We start from the raw sequence: 20,285 nt of genomic DNA, 5'->3' as shown, positions 1-20,285 counted from the left end.
GAAGAAATTTCTCATTTAACCAAAGTTCCTTTGAATAAATAGGTTTCTAGATGCGGGAAGCGGATATATCATTATTACAACCTGGGCACCCGCACAGGGACCCAAGAGTTAAGGGGGCCACTTCTACCTCAAAAGCAGGTGGCTTTATAATCAGCTTTTCGACTGTAAATGGCCCATATACTATCTATACTATCTATACTGCTACAGGGACCCTCTTCTGTCTGTGTCCAGTCCTGTCTATGTGTATGTACATTTAATCTTACAGTATATGTGTATATACAGAATATATTTAATACAAATTTATAATTTTTAGAAGTAACTCAAAACTTAATGAAAGTAAAATACAATAATAATAATATGTCTGTAGATTTAGAGCTGCATCAATATTTTAACATTTGTACTCTCTAGATAGATAACATTGGCTACCTAAGCTTTGATGCCATTTAGAGTACTTTTTTCTTTTTTTAAATTGTTCTTATTTTATATACACCTTTTTATCTTTCTTGTATTTGTGGTGTATGAAAATGCAGTTTTTTGAGCCATGCTGGTTCCTCACTCATGACACTTATCTGTTGGGCTCAGCTCAGATGAATGATAAAATTCTCAGACCAGTGTAACATGGTATGGAGTGGTAGACATGGGCGAGGTACTCATCTCCTGCACCCCAGCACATTACATGAAAGTGGGGCTCTTGGCTAGGCGTGTGGACTTGTGCTGTGAGGGCACTACGCCTGTTCAGGCCACATGTAACTGATGATGCTGGTTTGCCAGGGCCAGGTGTTTCACAGTTCGATGAGGGAGACCACCAGTTCTTAACAAATGATGCTTTACTAAACAGTCATTGTTTGGTAACTATGTACACAATATAGCAGGTATACAACTTCTCACACTTTTCCTCATTAATACAGAGCATCTCAATACACAGTCTTGTTATTTTCTTGTCCTCACGCATTCCTGCCTCCACTGGTCTCATTTCCTTCACCACCAAACAGTTTAGCACCACAGTACAGTCTGTGAAAGTCATTTACTCTTCCCGCTGTTCCGCGTCTGATTCTCCTCGTAGAGGAGAGGGTTTGCCTATATGGCCGAAGTCAGCTTCAAGCTCTCTGGGAACTCCTGCCCGGGGCCCTCACTTCGTCTCACGTTCTATTCTGTCCTGCAGGGAAAACAGACTTCCTGTTTCTACATCAAGAAGAGAAAAGAGAAGAATTAGCTAGGTAGAAAGGCAAAATGAGCAATTATTAGGACACAGTGCTGTATCATATGATGATTGTAATATATTAAGAGGGTAAAAACTCTGATGGAAGTGCTTCTTAAATACATGCAACGGCTTGTCTGAAAAACAGGTGAGAGTATCGAACTCTATGATTTATAGTGTGTGGAGAATTGTTAATGTGCCAGTGTCCTGTCCATTGTGCTTACAGAATGCATAAAGTCCAAATATACATCCACCTAAATGAAGCAGTTGTCAGATCATCTACAATATCGTTAGGTAAAAAATAATCTGTTTGTGAAGTGCTATACAATCCTATGCAATTCTGTGTCTCGTAGATCCAGACCATAAGCAAACCTTGTATGAAGTCCACTCCTTCAGTCATGTGTTATCCACTACCTTTGCTTCTTTGTCTTGTTAACTTTATTTATTTTACTCACTTATATAGCACTATTAATTTCCACAGCGCTTTACAGACATTATCATCACGGTCTCCATTGGGGCTCACAATCTAAATTCCCTATCAGTATGTCTTTTGAAGTGTAGAAGGAAACTGGAGAACCCGGAGGAAACATAGAGGAGCACAAACTCCTTGCGGATGTTGTCCTTGGTGGGTTTCGTAGTCACCTTATGCAAGTAATTCAGATGAATTTAAGGGAAATAGTGTTTCCATAATTCCAAAAAATGAACTCATAAATAGTAAAATAATCTAAATGGTAGCTACTCTGTAATGTATATTACAGTAATATGCTTCTTTGCTTCTTTCTCCACTTATGGGCATCTTCCTCTGCTCAAAACAACAAGTCCTTCTGCTCAAAACAACATGAACTGCCAGCTCACTGAGGAATCATCTGTTTATTAATGTCTTTGGAAAGGGGGAACGGGAGAATAAGGACACATGAGAGTGAGAGGGAAAAGCAGAGAGAAACACAGACCATGCTACGGCTTTCTATTAAGAGTTTCTAGCAATCCAGTGCTGGATTCACATCTACAAAGCTCAGTACTGCTGTATAATATACACCATGCTGCTGTTGCTGCTGCTTTTGTACGTGTCATTACATAGAGAAAGAAGAACAGGAGTCCCTCAAGCCTTTGTATACTATGTATACTGTGTAGGAGATATCAGAACAGCTAGTCTTTACTCTCTAACTTAGAGGCTTCTGAAAAATGTATAGAGAGAATACATAGTTCATAGCGATAGTATTATTTTTCAAGTGGACAAGCTACAATGTGAAAACTCAATGTTTTTTTAAACTGACAGCTCACGTTATTCCATTAATTTAAGATTGAGATGGGATGATCTTTGGGCCACCCACTGATCCTGAGAACGAAGACAGTGCAGCAATGGTTTGACACTGTGTTCTTTTCTAAGTTTCCGTTGCACAGTAGATTGACATGAAGAGCTACCTGGGCTACAGGAGTGCCAGTATGCACTGTGCCATACAAAAATGGCACTGCATACCCTTCATTCTCAAGATCAGTGAGGGTCCCAGAAGATGGGCTCCAACTGATCATAAGGTGACGGCATCTCCTAGTGATATGTGCTCACTTTATATGATGAGAAAACCACTACAACTTTAAGAGTTTGAAAAATACAACATTTAAACAACTATATTCCATAATCAAACCCAAGGCTTTTATTAGCATTAAAAGTTCACAGTCTGAATGCGGTCTTACAAATGTAGCTAAACATCTAGGGTGAAACTGTGAGTGCTAAAATTTTAATCCAAAACCCTAACCCATGCTGTTTATTACATTTAGTCCTACATTGTGTTGGTTCATTTTAGTGATTAGTTGGAAAAAGTACCTTTTTACTTTATATGCCATCAACTTTAGCTGATTAGGTAGGTGTTTGTGTGTGTTGTACAGAGTAAATAACTGCATTTTATTCTAAGAAACAATTTGTATTAAGAGAAGGGGGTTTGTTGATTCGAAAGACGACTGTGCTTCATGTTGTTTTATTTTTCTGCTTCATGGGTGAGAATGTTTGTTAGAAAAGAAGTCGCCGGCTGTGCCTCTTTGAAATTCAATTTGCTTCCAACCGGAGTGTCTGAATTACTCCGATCTGTAACCCTGGAAATTCAGACATGAAAAATAAAATATCTGAAAAAAAATATATATATATTTCTCAAAATGGACCGATAATGCTTTGACATTTCCAGCAGCAGAGGTGCTGTCATTTTGTCAGGTTGTAGTTTGCATCCATTAACATTAACATTTAAAGGCCAAGATGAGAAAATGCCTTTGTGTAAAATATTACCTTGTACAAAGTTGCTCTCAGCTTTGAAATTAACTTAAAGGTAGATGGCATAGTTCTTTGTTCTAAACAAATCGCTAAGTAAAGTTTGACAAAGACATTCTGATGGGAGACACACATGAAAGATAAAGTTTGGAAAAGTGAAGAAAAGAAAAAAACAAAATACCAAGAACTGATTTCCATAGGCAAATACATATGGCATAGCATTGGAGACATTATTTCTAGCTCTTAATGAGATCTCAATGTATAATTTAGCACTAAAAAAGACATTGTGGTTCACTGGTTAATAACCCTATGGGGGATCTGTGACTTTGTGGTTGAAAATGAGCTGGGTAAAAAGATTTCTTCTTTTTCCACAAACCGAAAACTTAAGGTAGCTTCACACTAAGCGACGCTGCAGCGATACAGACAACGATGCCGATCGCTGCAGCGTCGCTGTTTAGTCGTTGTGTGGTCGCTGGGGAGCTGTCACAGACGGCTCTCCAGCGACCAACGATGCCGAAGTCCCCGGGTAACCAGGGTAAACATCGGGTTACTAAGTGCAGGGCCGCGCTTAGTAACCCGATGTTTACCCTGGTTACCATTGTAAAAGTAAAAAAAAACCACACATACTCACATTCCGGTGCCCGGCGTCCGCTTCCCTGCACTCCTCCTGCATCCTGTGTCAGCGCCGAACATCTCCGGCATCTCCCACAGAGCAGAGCGGTGACGTCACCGCTCTGCTTTACGGCCGGCACTTACACAGGATGCAGGAGGAGTGCAGGGAAGCGGACGCCGGGCACCGGAATGTGAGTATGTGTTTTTTTTTTTTACTTTTACAATGGTAACCAGGGCAAACATCGGGTTACTAAGCGCGGCCCTGCGCTTAGTAACCCGATATTTACCCTGGTTACCAGTGAAGACATCGCTGGATCGGTGTCACACACACCGATTCAGCGATGTCAGCGGGAGATCCAGCGACGAAATAAAGTTCTGGTCTTTCAGCAACGACTAACGATGTCACAGCGGGATCCTGATCGCTGCTGCGTGTCAAACACAACAATATCGCTATCCAGGATGCTGCAACGTCACGGATCGCTATCGTTATCGTTGTAAAGTCGCTTAGTGTGAAGGTACCTTTACCCCCAGGCTGTACGCATCTGAGATAGCAGAATCTGAGACGCGTGTGTCTGTACGTGTGCCTCCGAATTATCCATGTATCCAGACTGTTAAACCAGTCTCCCAAGCAACTGAGTCTGAATGTAGCTCGAATCCGTGTCCGCAATCCTGACCCCTGGGATCGGCAGCTGCACTACCGGCGACTGCCTAGGAGTAATACCTTGCGGCTTCCTGCAGCCAAGTCAATCTTCACCATCAGGAGCTCCAGTGAACACCAGGTAGCCATTTAGCTATGCCCTTTTCCAGACAAGCCTGGCCCTGTGGCACAATGGGTCCACAAACCACATGTATGACCTGCGGGTGTGGCAGAATTAACCAGATTATCTTGGGTAGTGCATTCCAGAAAACTGGGGTAGCACAAGAGAAATTAAGTAGATGGGATTGGGAGGTTCCGATTAAAGGATGGTAGTTTTATGTAATTAGTGGAATGGAGAGGACAGGTAGGCTAATAAAATTCTATGGGAAAATTCGGATAAAGCCAGCAAATTTGAATTTCAAAAGATCTGCTCTTCTCCAATTCTTGGTACTTTGAATAGAAAGAAAAAATAATGCGAAAAATGCATTGAATATAAGCTGGTCTGATTTCTAAAGCCACAAAAATGTTCCCTTTAAACTTAAAGGCAGCTAAGCATAATAACAAGGTTAGAAGATATAGATCTTATAAGGAATAATTTGCTATAGGAGGAGCAGCTGGAACCATATAGAAAACTGTTACTGAGATGTTGAGAGGAAGGGTGGGCTATAGTGAAAGATTACGTGTGGAAGAGAGAGTATGTAAAAAATTGGCCAAGGAAGGTGAATTTGTTTATTAAGACTTCATTTTATTGATTTGTCAGAATTGTGTAAATTTAGTTTGCATAAAGAACATTTTAATGGATTATTTGCTTATTATAAGTCCAAGTGTATAAAATGTAAATATTGCTAATATTTTATGTTATTCACTCATGTTTATTTTCTAGATTTGTATACAGGCATGTAATTGTTAATGGCGATTAACCCATTTCAGAATTGGTGAAACACATGATATACCATGGCAGTAGAGTAAAATAAAATCTTAATATTTTAATATATTTTCAATCTAACCAGAAACCATCAAGGCACATAGTGTCTATTTGCATAAATGAGAGGATCTCTAGCCATAGTATTGTAACAGTGGCTGCCCACAGAATGCGAATTCCTGAAATAGTAAAAAAAAAAATGCTAAAAAAATGTCTCCCTTAATCTCTATTTTTTCTAGGATCTTATTTTGTATCGTAGGACACTAAAAACTGAGAAATATGTAAGGAAATCTTCTCTATGTGTCTCAAAAGCTTAGCCATGTCCGTTCTGTTTCTCCTCACTGTACGACACAGTCAGGGCTGGACTGGCCATCTGGCACTTCTGGCAAATGCCAGAAGGGCCTGTCTGGTCGTGGGCTGCCTTGTCTGCTACATTGTTAACAGAATCGGTGTTCTCAAGATACCCATACTGTTAGGAGTTGTGATGGAGCACAAAGTCGCTGACTCAGTCACTTACCCCACCAGGCCACGAAGTATTGGTCTTGTAGAAAATCTTGCTTTCCTCCATCCAGGGTAATATTAGTAATATATCCCACCTGGTTCATGGGGACGGGGACAACATGGGCCTGTGTGATTTCAAATGCCAGGACTGAATTTCAGCCCCAGTCCGTACCTGCACACAGTCAAGTTCGGCACATCAGTTTATGAGACTACATTATAATTTCCAGTAAAAAAAAAGTGCTCTTCATTCCATAAGGTCACATAAACTGAACACATGCAGTGTGCGTGGTCTGAACATCGCCTGCTTGCACTATTTTCACTCACCATAAAAAATAGGATTTTAACCCCATGCCTCCGCAGACAATTTTTGTTTTTCGTTTGCATTGGTCCCTTCTCGTTTTGCAAAAGCCATAACTTTTAGCTTTTCTGTTGACTTAACCATACGAGGGCTTGTTTTTTGTGGAACAAATTGAAGTTTTGAACGATACCATTCATTTTACCACACAATGTACTGAAGCAGAAAAAAAAAAATTAAGTGGGAAAAAAATGTGTATAAATTCAATTTTCTGTAGTTTTTGAGCTCTGTTTTTACAGCGTTCCCTCTATGGTAAAGATTACATAGAAGTACGATTCACCAGGTCAGTATGAGTATGGCGATACCAAACTTGCATAGATTTTTTTTGCCTCTTTATTAATTTTTTGAATGGGGTAAATATGGGTGATTCACAGTTTTCTTTTTTAACTTTTTACATTTTTAAAAACTGTTGAAGCTGCAATTGTCTGATTGCTTCTACTATACCTACCTTTGACAGTATTGAAATGTAAAATAAAATGGAGTACCAAGATAACAATGATAGGGGTCTTTATCAGGTGCCCCATAATCACCTCGCAGAGGGGCGAATAGGAGCTAATGCGCATGTGCACTGCTTCATTTAAAGGGAATTTGTTACCAAGTTTTTCCACCTATTCTGACAACAGCATAACGTAGAGACAGAGACTGATTCCTGTGATGTGTCACTTACTCAGCTGTTTTCTGCAGCTTTGATAAAAATCACTGGAGATTATCACAAGCAGGAGATTATCACAAGAAGACTAATAAACCTTCTGCCAGGTTGTCTTCTATATTCATAAGCTCTATATAGCTCCACCCCCACTGATTGGCAGCTTTATTCCTGCCTATGCACAGTGTACAGAGAAATATGCCAATCAGTGGAGTGGTCATGGTTATACAGGGCTCAACATTCAGAGAACTGCTCGATCTGCAGCACATAAAACTATGATTTTATTAAAACTGCATCAAGCACCTGAGCAAGTGACATAACACTGGAATCAGGGTCTCTGCCCCTTCACTATACTGCTCTCAGATGGGCTGGTGAAAAACTGGAGACAGATTCCTTTTAAATGCTATTGACAAAGATTGACAGCAGCATCTAAATGTTTAACAGCAGTGATCGGAGTCCAGATATTAGATGCATAGCCGACATCTACTGCATGTGGAGGGAGCTAAGCCCTGAGCCCTCTCCACACAACCAGCCCTGATCTTAATGTACTTAATTTTGACCAAAGAGGTTAAAATATCTTTGTAAAATTAAAAACAATGTGATCAAATAACTATGGATTTTTTAATATATAAAAGAGTAGTAAATGAAGTACACTGTATAAACTTCTGTCTGCGCTAGTGTTAGGAGTAATGCAGCCTCAGCAGAGCCGAGGTCCTCAGGTTTCATGACATACAGTATCGCATTACCTATGAGATCTCAGCTGTATTAGAAGAAAAGTGTCAGGAGTTGGATGTGACACGGAGGTGGGACTATTTGTGGTTCCTGCCATATGTTTCTGACTTAGACTTGTGCATACATCATATGTTATTTTCTATTTCAGCATTTTAATTATATCCATAAGCATATGTTTTACAAACTTCATCCATTATTGTTTGCTGATCTCTGTGACTGTACTATTTGACCACGGTAACATTATTCTCTGAATAGAAAAGTGGCTTCTCAGAAAATATTTCCATTGTGTTAAGTCCAGTAAGCTATTTCGTTCTTGAAAATAGAAAATAGCAAATACAAAGTCAAAAAAAGTCTTGCATTTATTCAAGCATTTAATTAATAAAGTATATAAATTGAAAAAAAAAACATTGAAACACTAAAACTCCTAAAATAAATATTCTTTTTGGTTTAAAATTTCCCATGCTTTTGTGAGTCTTTTATTATTATTTTGTTTCATATAATTGCAGTTTTCCTTTTTCATCAACTATTTTTTCAGTGATTTGTTTTTAGAATTGCACAAGTTGATTTGTAAATGACCACAGATGACGATATCTAAATTGCATGCCACCACGTCTATTTTATGTGCACTCTAAAGTCGATTGTGTACAATTTTCTAGCTTCTATTTGTGCAGTAGTTTGAAAAGATGAAAGTAGGCATTTACCTAGGCACTTTGGCCCCAATTCTTTCAGGTGCTTTCACCAGGATTTTGGGGTAAAACACTTTGATAGGTCGCAGAGTGTTTGTGCAACTCGAGGTTGTGCAAACATCATGGACCGCTTAAGGTTTTCACTTTAGGGTTTTCACATTTGTTTCATTCCCCTGCCCTGAAATTGGTAGAGCTTTTATTATTTGTGGATAGATGCAAGTGCCAGATGAAGGTCATCATGACGAAGGGTGTTGTGCACCTGAAATACATAGACGTTTTAAAAATGTCTTTATCATCATATTTTAACCTTCGTTTTGCACTTGTATCTATCTACAAACAAAGAAATTGGCATGTCATTGTGCTGGAACTTCTACTTTCTGAACGATTACTTTGTGCTCAGGCAGAGACGCCTTCCATGCTCTGATCAAGAAAAAACTTTGTAGGCGGGTGAGCTGGACTTTTTCATTTAATCAGGATTTTATACCCCAAACTAATGTCATGTATGTAAAGCGCATTCATGCTGATTAAATGCTTACCTTTCTTGTAAAAATTCATTTTGCGTTTTAGAGAAATCCATCTTTGAAATTGTATGCTAATGATCTGCAAGTGCAGAGGGGTTGGATATTGCATTCAGCTCTGGACTGGAGCACCTTGGGCCCACCAGAGAAAATCAGTCTTGGGGCCCACTATGTAGCTACATAGAAATAAGTACAGCACCAGCAATTGTATGGTAAAACGCGCTAATATGAGGGTATAATATAAGGTAGTACACGTCTTAATTATGCAGCAGGGGTTGGGGTAGCTCCCCTCATAGAATATAAAGTAGCACTCTCATAGAATTTAAAGTAGCCCCCTGATAGAATATAAAGTAGCCCCCTCATAGTATATAAATTAGCCCCCTCACAGGGTACAATGTATCACCCTCATAGTATATAAAGTAGCACCCTTGTAGGGTACAATGTATCCCCCTCATAGTATATAAAGTAGCCCCCTCATAGGGTACAATGTATCCCCCTCATAGTATATAAAGTAGCCCCCTCGTAGGGTACAATGTATCCCCCTCATAGTATATAAAGTAGCCCCCTCATAGGGTACAATGTATCCCCCTCATAGTATATAAAGTAGCACCCTCACAGGGTACAATGTATCCCCCTAATAGTATATAAAGTATCCCCCTCATAGTATATAAAGTAGCACCATCGTAGGGTACAATGTATCCCCCTCATAGTATATAAAGTAGCCCCCTCATAGGGTACAATGTATCCCCCTCATAGTATATAAAGTAGCCCCCTCATAGGGTACAATGTATTCCCCTCATAGGATATAAAGTAGCCCTGTCATAGGGTACGATGTATCCCCCTCATAGTATATAAAGTAGCACCCTTGTAGGGTTCATAGTATATAAAAGTAGCCCACTCATAGGGTACAATGTATCCCCCTCATAGTATATAAAGTAGCCCACTCATAGGGTACAATGTATACCCCTTATAGTATATAAAGTAGCACCCTCATAGGGTACAATGTATCCCCCTCATAGTATATAAAGTAGCACCCTCGTAGGGTACAATGCATCCCCCTCATAGTATATAAAGTAGCCCACTCATAGGGTACAATGTATCCCCCTAATAGTATATAAAGTAGCCCCCTCATAGGGTACAATGTATCCCCCTCATAGTATATAAAGTAGCCCACTCATAGGGTACAATGTATCCCCCTCATAGTATATAAAATAGCCCCGTCATAGGGTACAATGTATCCCCTTCATAGTATATAAAGTAGCCCCCTCATATAGTACAATGTATCCCCCTCATAGGGTACAATGTATCCCCCTCATAGTATATAAAGTAGCACCCTCGTAGGGTACAATGTATCTGCAGCACCCCAGAGTCCTGGTCGTTGCAGTACTGTGGCTCCGCCACTATGGGGAGCTATGGTGCGTCCGATGGCACTGAAGGAGTTCATCTGATCAGGTATCACAGACACCAATACATTTCACAGCCGGGCCTCCGGGGGGAGCTAAGGGTGCTATTCATTAGGCCACTCCCCACCATAGTGGGTAAACTGGGGGTCAGGCAGGAAGTTAGATCAGAAAGCTGACTGGGTTGGAACCAGGCAACACCTTGTGGCAGATGGTGTTGTAGGGGAAGATACAGTAGGGTCTCTGTCAGGGGTGGGATCCTGACAGAGGCTTGGCAACGAGAACGAACGTAACGGGACCGTGCCTGCTCCGGGTAGCGGCGGTGCCCAAGAAAGGATTAGAAGAGAGACAGATTGTGCTGAGTGAGAAATGGGATCACGCAAAGGAGAAATACCAGTAGGAGTCGTGCTGTAAGACCGAAGCAACATCCTACTGAGGCGCAATACCGGTGGCCGGAACGCCGAGGGAGTAGAACAACATTCAGCTTCAAGCAATACTCCAAACAGCGGCAGGACAGTCAGTCTCAGGCGGGCTGTCTAACTCAAATCACCTATGAAGTCTTGGGAGGCAATTGTGGGAGAGGGGCGTCTCTAGGGTCCCGGAAGAACTCCAGCCTACCCGTCAAACGGGTGCCGTTCCTACCCGAACCTCAGGGAGGGACCGAGGATTAGCAGAACATCATCTAGTCGAGTTGTGAGGGAACATCAGAAACAGACACAACAGTTGTGGGGTACTTTCCGTAAGCACAGCAGGGAAGGACTACAACACATAGCGCTAGGGGGAAGGCACAGATTTCCTCCTGTGAAGAGAACTCTGGAAGTGTCATTGGATCGGCCGGACTTGCGCAGCCTGGTGAGCCGTATTCTGGATTGAGGACCCAGAGATCTTCAGTAAAGAGGTAAAGAGACTGCAACCTGGTGTCCTCATTATTTATCGCGACCTGCACCCCACAACTGCACCGTTACAACACCACTTATTGCACCGGACGTCCCCCACTGACAGACAGGGCCACGGACCGGGTCTAGCCACCGTGACAACCCCAGGACTGAGATCCCAGAGGCCCGGCTCCGGGTACCCCTCGGCCCTGCGGCGGTGTGGGGGCGCTCCAACTTGGCGTCACGAACAGGATCTACTTAAGCCTGAAGAATCAGGTCATGTGTGCCTTGGAACTGTGATTTGTTGTGCTTGGACTGTACTTTATTGCAAAGACTGTGCTGCGCCATTTACCGCCAAAAGTTCCCGCCAAAAACCGCCACCATTGCTACGCCAGAGAAGCAGGAGGGCGTGCCATGGGAGGGGACTACCAAAGTGGCGCCAGAAGTGGTGATCGCCCCCTGCGCCTCTTGTTGCAAAGCGATGACCTGCCTCAAAGCAGAGAACCGCCCCCTGACTTGCGATGGCGGGAACGAGGTGAAGGAGGACCTCGACCTTGGAGAAATGGCAGAGTCAGATGCATGCATTGCCGCCGAATGCCGGATAGCGACGATGAACAGCAGGTGCCCGAACAACGGCGAGGTGATCCCGGTTTGTCCTCACCCATCGGAAGAGGACTCGCGTCCACCGCCGGTGAGGGACCTGGACTCCTTGGAGACACCAGTGGAGGAGCCGAGCCTGACTATCCTAGTCACGGAATCATGGAGGGCGGGGTTATGTCCAGAGATGACTCCGGAGGAGCCGCGGTCCGGGCTGCAGCCGATTCCAGTGTCCTTGTCAACGGACCTGAGCGACATCGGTGGAATCACATCAGGCGCAGGTATGGACGACATCCCTACTCCCCTGGCCGATTCTGCTCTCCCGACCGATCCAGCTCCCCTGATCAATCCCACTCCCGTGACCGCTCCCCACCCCGGCAATGATCGTTCCTTCTTGGTGGAGCGGGTTATCCTCACCTCCAACGCGATGGGGAAGCTAGTGCCGCCGCTACCAACCAAGATGGGAGAACCCATAGGTGTGGGCCTAGACGGGGTGATCCTTCGGTGGGACGCCCCCTGGACAGGGCCGGATGGGACCCGGGAAGATGGCCTCACCCTTGCGGTACTTACCTGGGAGCAGTATAAACAATGTCTGATCCAACACTGGAAAGATCGGATGAGACCGAACCACCTGACACGCAACGTAAGAAGTCTGCTCCCGGCAGGAAAGACGTGGTAAAGCGGGGAACTGTACTGGCCTACCACCTGAAGAGGGGATGGGGCTCCATACAGGAACCGGGGCTACCAACTGATGTCTTAGTCACTAGCTATAATGTGAAGACCCCCTGCTGCAGTCGAAATGGTGATCCGTTACAAAGGGGGGATCAGGTGACTTACAACCGCCATCGGAGTGCACAAGGATGGTGTGCCTGGAACGTTCGACGGTGTGAGCCTGAGAGAGCGCCCCCTGTTGTCCCGATCATGACTGATCCCGAATTGCCGGACCTCGTTCCCATCACCACGGTACGTCTTGTAGCGGCTACCGAACTCGCAAGCAGGATTAGCCTTCAAATCCAGGCACCGGCTGATCTGATGGCATCTGAGAGACCAACTACCAGTACGGGTGCCACGTTGGCTGGGGGACCAAGATTACCCCCAGACTTATAAGAATAAACCTCGATACCATGAGTATGTATATAGTTACTGTTTACTGTTGCTGCTAAACCCGTTCAGGGTTAATTCCTTATGGATCCCTATTGTTTTTGGTTATTTTCTATTTTTTCTATGTTATTTAAAAACTGCTGAAATCATGAACAGTGCATGATACAAACTTCTTGTACATAGTTCACACCTTCTTAAGGGTGTTTCCTACTGGTTTTACTTAGAAAGAGACTCTTTGCGAAGATACCGCACCGGAGCCTTTGCTGAGTATGGACTGGTAGCTAGAGAACAAATGCTACCTCCTGAAGACTTGGTCCCTTCTTAAAGGGGACATCCACGTGTATATTTGAAGAATCGTATTGCTTTAAGATTGATGGATAGCAATAATGTCTTGATGAGCGAAAGTGATGATAATTCTTACATGTAAAAGTTATATGTATTTGATTGGTTAAATGTAGAGAAATGCAGATGATGTTTCCAGAAAGAAAATAGTAATGAAGATTGATGTTATAAGGGGATAGTTGAGAATGTTGATAAGAAACTAGGGATAGAAGGTAAACCCTGAGTCCTCCATAGTAAGTTAGTTATTGTAAAGAAAGAGTTAATAATGTGTTACAGAAGACAGAAAGTGAACCCGTAGGGGTTGGGTAGTGAGTCCTCCTAGGAGCCATACGTAGACGGCTCAGTGCTTCTAAAACTTAAAGTAATGTTATGATCTATACTGTGTATAGAAGTTGAAAAGGCAGTAGGCCCTGGCTGAACGGGGCGGTCCTGTAACAGAAAGGAGAGGCAGCAGGTCTGGTGCCGATAGGACAGGCGGTCCTGCAGATTCAAAGAAGGAGAATGAAAAAAGTTAATTTACCTTATAATGTGATTATAGGAAGGTCTTTGGTGGATACAGAGTGTATGTCCTTAAAGGCAATGTTAAAGTATTGTTCAGCAATTTTTGCACTTAGTAGAATACCCGGTTGGGTAACAGGAGTTATTTATAGCCTGTAATTTATAATGTTTAATGTTTAACCATGTTTTGTAACGTTCAAGTATTCTCACCTCCCATAAAGGGAAGCTTGTTCAAGTATACGTATTGTTATTTGCACTCAACAAAAATTGTATGTCTTTTTGCTAAACTTGTATTGTTGTTTTCTTCTCAGTCCCGGAGTACTGTGTTTAACCAGGGGGGAGTGCAGCGCCCCAGAGTCCTGGTCGTTGCAGTACTGTGGCTCCGCCACTATGGGGAGCTATGGTGCGTCCGATGGCACTGAAGGAGTTCATCTGATCAGGTATCACAGACACCAATACATTTCACAGCCGGGCCTCCGGGGGGAGCTAAGGGTGCTATTCATTAGGCCACTCCCCACCATAGTGGGTAAACTGGGGGTCAGGCAGGAAGTTAGATCAGAAAGCTGACTGGGTTGGAACCAGGCAACACCTTGTGGCAGATGGTGTTGTAGGGGAAGATACAGTAGGGTCTCTGTCAGGGGTGGGATCCTGACAGAGGCTTGGCAACGAGAACGAACGTAACGGGACCGTGCCTGCTCCGGGTAGCGGCGGTGCCCAAGAAAGGATTAGAAGAGAGATAGATTGTGCTGAGTGAGAAACGGGATCACGCAAAGGAGAAATACCAGTAGGAGTCGTGCTGTAAGACCGAAGCAACATCCTACTGAGGCGCAATACCGGTGGCCGGAACGCCGAGGGAGTAGAACAACATTCAGCTTCAAGCAATACTCCAAACAGCGGCAGGACAGTCAGTCTCAGGCGGGCTGTCTAACTCAAATCACCTATGAAGTCTTGGGAGGCAATTGTGAGAGAGGGGCGTCTCTAGGGTCCCGGAAGAACTCCAGGCCTACCCGTCAAACGGGTGCCGTTCCTACCCGAACCTCAGGGAGGGACGGAGGATTAGCAGAACATCATCTAGTCGAGTTGTGAGGGAACATCAGAAACAGACACAACAGTTGTGGGGTACTTTCCGTAAGCACAGCAGGGAAGGACTACAACACATAGCGCTAGGGGGAAGGCACAGATTTCCTCCTGTGAAGAGAACTCTGGAAGTGTCATTGGATCGGCCGGACTTGCGCAGCCTGGTGAGCCGTATTCTGGATTGAGGACCCAGAGATCTTCAGTAAAGAGGTAAAGAGACTGCAACCTGGTGTCCTCATTATTTATCGCGACCTGCACCCCACAACTGCACCGTTACAACACCACTTATTGCACCGAACGTCCCCCACTGACAGACAGGGCCACGGACCGGGTCTAGCCACCGTGACAACCCCAGGACTGAGATCCCAGAGGCCCGGCTTCGGGTACCCCTCGGCCCTGCGGCGGTGTGGGGGCGCTCCATATCCCCCTCATAGTATATAAAATAGCCCCCTCATAGGGTACAATATATCCCCCTCATAGTATATAAAGTAGCCCCCTCATAGGGTACAATGTATCTCCCTCATAGTATATAAAGTAGTCCCGTCATAGGGTACAATGTATCCCCCTCATAGGGTACAATGTATTCCCCTCATAGTATATAAAGTAGCCCCCTCATAGGGTACAATGTATCCCCCTCATAGTATATAAAGTAGCCCCGTCATAGGGTACAATGTATCCCCTTCATAGTATATAAAGTAGCATCCTCATATAGTACAATGTAGCCCCCTCACAGAATATAATGCAGCCCTTATATAGAATATAATGTAGCCCCTCATAGCAAATAATGCAGTCCCCTCCAGTGGCCCAGTCCGACCCTGATTGCATTTGTGACTTTCCTGGAGCTATCCCTGTTCCCGCCCCACCACCTCCCTGCTGTCTCTGACTGACAGATCACTTCTGTTTCAATGACTTCTCTCCAGCACCCATGATCTCGGGCAAGCGCTGTCGTAGCCAGACGCTGGCATGTGAGGGCCAGATCACGGTGTTTGAAGCTAGGTCTAGGGTAAAAGGGTGAAAAAGTCAACTGATGAATTTTTGGAACAGTTTTATCATCAGTTGTGATCAGTTGAGGCTCACAAAGCTAAACCTGATGCCCCTGATATATGTGAGCCCGTTTTCAGTCATCAATATTCTGATTCACCTCTACAAACAAGATTTTAGGTCATGGTATACCAGCAAGGTGAAAGCAGTTTTCCCAGAGTATCTTCACAACCCATCCGGTGCAGGCAAAAATTACTGTCAGAGATGTATTGACTACGGCTGAGGTCATTGTGAACAGTCTGGAACAAGTGTCACATGAATCAATAATCTCTGTTACAGATGGATTTGGAATATGTCTGAAAAGCAGTTTACCTACAGTGAAGGCACCACAATTATACCTCGGTGTGGACATGCCCTTACGTTCCATCACTCAGAATGAAAGTAACTAATTCTAACAGCTTCTAGTGTTCCATAAGACATCATATGAAGATATTACTAAGGTATATAAGCTAGCCATGTTAATACACAATACTGCTGTAAATAATTTTATTCGGTACCTTACCAAACTATACTAAAGCTGTCATCTACTTGTAGATTCATTAATCTTTTAAAGGGAATCTGTCTGCAGGGTTTTTATTAACAGCAGCATGACAGGGACAGAGTCCCTGATTTCAGTGATATGTCACTTAGGGTACCGTTACACAAAACGATTTACCAACGATCACGACCAGCGATACGACCTGGCTGTGATCGTTGGTAAGTCGTTGTGTGGTCGCTGGGGAGCTGTCACACAGACAGCTCTCCAGCGACCAACAATGCCGAAGTCCCCGGGTAACCAGGGTAAACATCGGGTTACTAAGCGCAGGGCCGCGCTTAGTAACCCGATGTTTACCCTGGTTACCATCGTAAATGTAAAAAAAAAAAAAACGTACATACTCACATTCCGGTGTCCGTCAGGTCCCCTGCTGTCCGCTTCCCACACTGACTGAGTGCCGGCCGTAAAGTGAAAGCAGAGCACAGCGGTGACGTCACCGCTGTGCTGTGCTTTTACTTTCCGGCCGGCAGTCAGTCAGTGCGGGAAGCAGACGGCTAGGGACCTGACGGACACCGGAATGTGAGTATGTACGGTTTTTTTTTTTTTACATTTACGATGGTAACGAGGGTAAACATCGGGTTACTAAGCGTGGCCCTGCGCTTAGTTACCCGATGTTTACCCTGGTTACAAGCGAACGCATCGCTGGATTGGTGTCACACACACCGATCCAGCGATGACAGCGGGAGATCCAGCGACGAAAGAAAGTTCCAAACGATCTGCTACGACGTACGATTCTCAGCGGGGTCCCTGATCGCTGCTGCGTGTCAGACACTGCGATATCGTATGGATATCGCTGGAACGTCACGGATCGTACCGTCGTAGCGACAAAAGTGCCACTGTGAGACGGTACCCTTAGTTTACTGCATGCAGCAGTTATGATACAATCACAGTTTTCTCTGCTGCAGATCCAGTTTAAGAACTTCTTGTCCTTTCCACAAGAAGATAAATTGCAACATTGCAATAAAATGCAAAAAAAAGGTGATCAAAACATTATATCTACCCCAAAATGGTGTCAGTGAAAATGTCAGGTCAGGCCTGCTAACAGTCCCATATCCTGAAAAATGAGAAAGTTAAAGGTCTCGGAAAAAATGGCGACAAAAGCGAAAAAAAAAAAGACAAATTTCTGAATTTTTTTTCACTACTTAAATGTAAAGAGCTATAGATGTTTGGTATCTGCATACTCGTACTGACATGGAGAATCATAATGGCAGGTAAGTTTTACCATATACTGAACATGGTTAATAAAAAAAACAAAAAGAAATATTGTGAAGTTGCACTTTTTTTGCAATTTCAAAGCCGTGGGAATTTTTTTCACGTTTTACTGTACACTGTGTGGCAGAATGAATGGAGTCATCAAAAGTACAACTCGTCCCACAAAAAAGAAGCCCTGATATGGCTATATGGTTGGAAAAATATTATGGCGCTTGGAAGAAGGGGAGGAAAAAACAGAAATGGAAAATTGTGCCATGGGTGAAGGGGTTAAGGCTAGGACTAGGTGGAAATATGGGTCATGCAACATTGAGATCACATTGTGACATCACGGCAAATTATTTCTTCTTATGTATCATTGACACCTGCAACCAACATACCTGTAACATAAAGATGCAAAAGTTTCCAAATGTGTTCAATTTTCTGTTGCAAGTCACAAATCACATGTAACTCACTTGTCACGGACTTCAATGCAAGTCACATGTAGCCAAGCAATTTGGCTGCTTTGCTGCTTTCTTTAAACAGCAAAATCAGTTTTAAAACAGACGTGCAACAGCAAGTTGCAGACAAGTTGTACAATTATTTCTGATTGCATGACTTGCCTGAGAGTTGCGGTCACGTGTAGCCCAAGGCTGAAATTAACTTTTTCACATACGATTAGAGACAGAGGACCTGAGTGATACACAATTTTGTATGAAAACTTTCTGTGTGACTTTTAGTTTATTTTTGTCTAAATCCCCGCTCTTACAATGCAGGAGTCAAGTAGATGGTTGTGGTCGAATTCAGTATCAAGAGCCTTTCTTCTAGAAGACATTTCCATTTAAACGGAATCTGTCAGTAGGATTAACCCTCCTAATCCATGTATATGGGCATGAATGTCATAGGAAGAAGAATACAATGATACCTTGATATCTGCAATCTGATATTTCATTCCATAGAAATCTACATTTTTCTTGCATGTAAATGACCTCTTTCAGGCTATGGGGAGGATGTTTCCTGGAAGATAATTTTGCCTTCAGAGCTTATCATAAATAAAAGGGAGAGTTACCAGTGTGAGACAAGTAACTAACACAGAACAGGAGAAAATAACTTTGTCTTTACAAACACATTTCTTGCAGCTCTGCTGTATTGTGACAATATTACAACCCCGCCTGCCTGTGAGATGGAAGCTGAAGCTGGGGGGAACGTGCAGAAGTGTCAGATATAATCACACACAGCCCTGCAGTGAGATCAGGAGAGCAGAGAGAGGCCATTACACATCAAAATTGTGACAAATAGTCTATGTTATGGAATTTATCCATTCTGTAGTGGGAGTGCTACAGTAATGGGTAAGATAATGGTACAACACAGTAGGTTCTCCTAAAATAAAATGGTTTCCAAAAACCTCTAGTCTCTTTAGAGGCAGAGTTTTAGTTGCGCATGCATGGAAAGATTCATTTTTTTTCTTATACCACAGTAAGTATAACACACACCCTACTTTATTTTCATCCTAAACAATTGCAGAATTGACAAAATATAATAATTATGTGTTAATATGCTTGCACATTGTGTAGAAAAGCAGTAGGTAAGGTCCTAGATAAAAGGTTTGTGTCACAGAGGTATCTGACCTCCGTAATGTAGGTCACAGAAAACAGTGCTCCTGTTTTTCACTATTCTGGCACATTTTTATGAACCAGTAGAATCCATGCAATGGAAGGAATCTCCTACACCTGTCTGTGACGCAGATGAGAACACAGTGCTGCACATGGAGCCACTCAAATCTGCAATATGCGACTCTCACTAGCCCGACTTTTTATAACTCCATCTCAATCCAGTCTTATGTAGAAGCGGTTTTGGGGTAACCTCTTTAGTATCTAATATATAATTGCCTAGAATACTACTTCCTGCAATTTGTGCCAACTTCCGTGGCTTTGTCCGGAGCTAATGTCCGGAGATAATGTCCGGAGCTAATGTCCGGAGATAATGTCCGGAGCTAATGTCCGGAGCTAATGTCCAGAGATAAGTGACGTCACCAGTGTCCTACACCCAGGCAGAGCACAGGGGCCCCAGGCAGCATATGGGGCCCCAGGCAGAGCACAGTGGCCCCAGGCAGAGCACAGGGGCCCCAGGCAGCATATGGGGCCCCAGGCAGAGCACAGTGGTCCCAGGCAGAGCACAGGGGCCCCAGGCAGCCTATGGGGCCCCAGGCAGAGCACAGTGGCCCCAGGCAGAGCACAGGGGCCCCAGGCAGCATATGGGGCCCCAGGCAGAGCACAGTGGCCCCAGGCAGAGCACAGGGGCCCCAGGCAGAACATGGGGCCCCAGGCAGAGCACAGGGGCCCCAGGCAGCATATGGGGCCCCAGGCAGAGCACAGGGGCCCCAAGCAGAGCACAGGGGCCCCAGGCAGCATATGGGGCCCCAGGCAGAGCACAGGGGCCCCAGGCAGCATATGGGGCCCCAGGCAGAGCACAGTGGCCCCAGGCAGAGCACAGGGGCCCCAGGCAGAACATGGGGCCCCAGGCAGAGCACAGGGGCCCAGGCAGCATATGGGGCCCCAGGCAGAGCA

The 20,285-nt window shown here is 44.0% G+C and overlaps 1 long non-coding RNA gene across 1 annotated transcript in view; it reads right to left on the bottom strand.

Moving 5' to 3' along the window:
* Window positions 1-381: 381 nt before the first annotated feature.
* The window catches only part of LOC143781835 (uncharacterized), a 79,278-nt gene continuing 59,374 nt past the window's right edge, over window positions 382-20,285 (bottom strand). The window contains exon 3 of the long non-coding RNA XR_013216815.1: window positions 382-1,182. This is a non-coding gene — a long non-coding RNA (uncharacterized LOC143781835). The remainder of the gene's footprint in view (window positions 1,183-20,285) is intronic.

Source organism: Ranitomeya variabilis, chromosome 6, assembly GCF_051348905.1.
Source record: "Ranitomeya variabilis isolate aRanVar5 chromosome 6, aRanVar5.hap1, whole genome shotgun sequence".
Lineage (NCBI taxonomy): Eukaryota > Metazoa > Chordata > Amphibia > Anura > Dendrobatidae > Ranitomeya > Ranitomeya variabilis.
The sequence above is the reverse complement of the archived record's forward strand: the minus strand, read 5'-3'. Positions and strand labels throughout refer to the sequence as shown.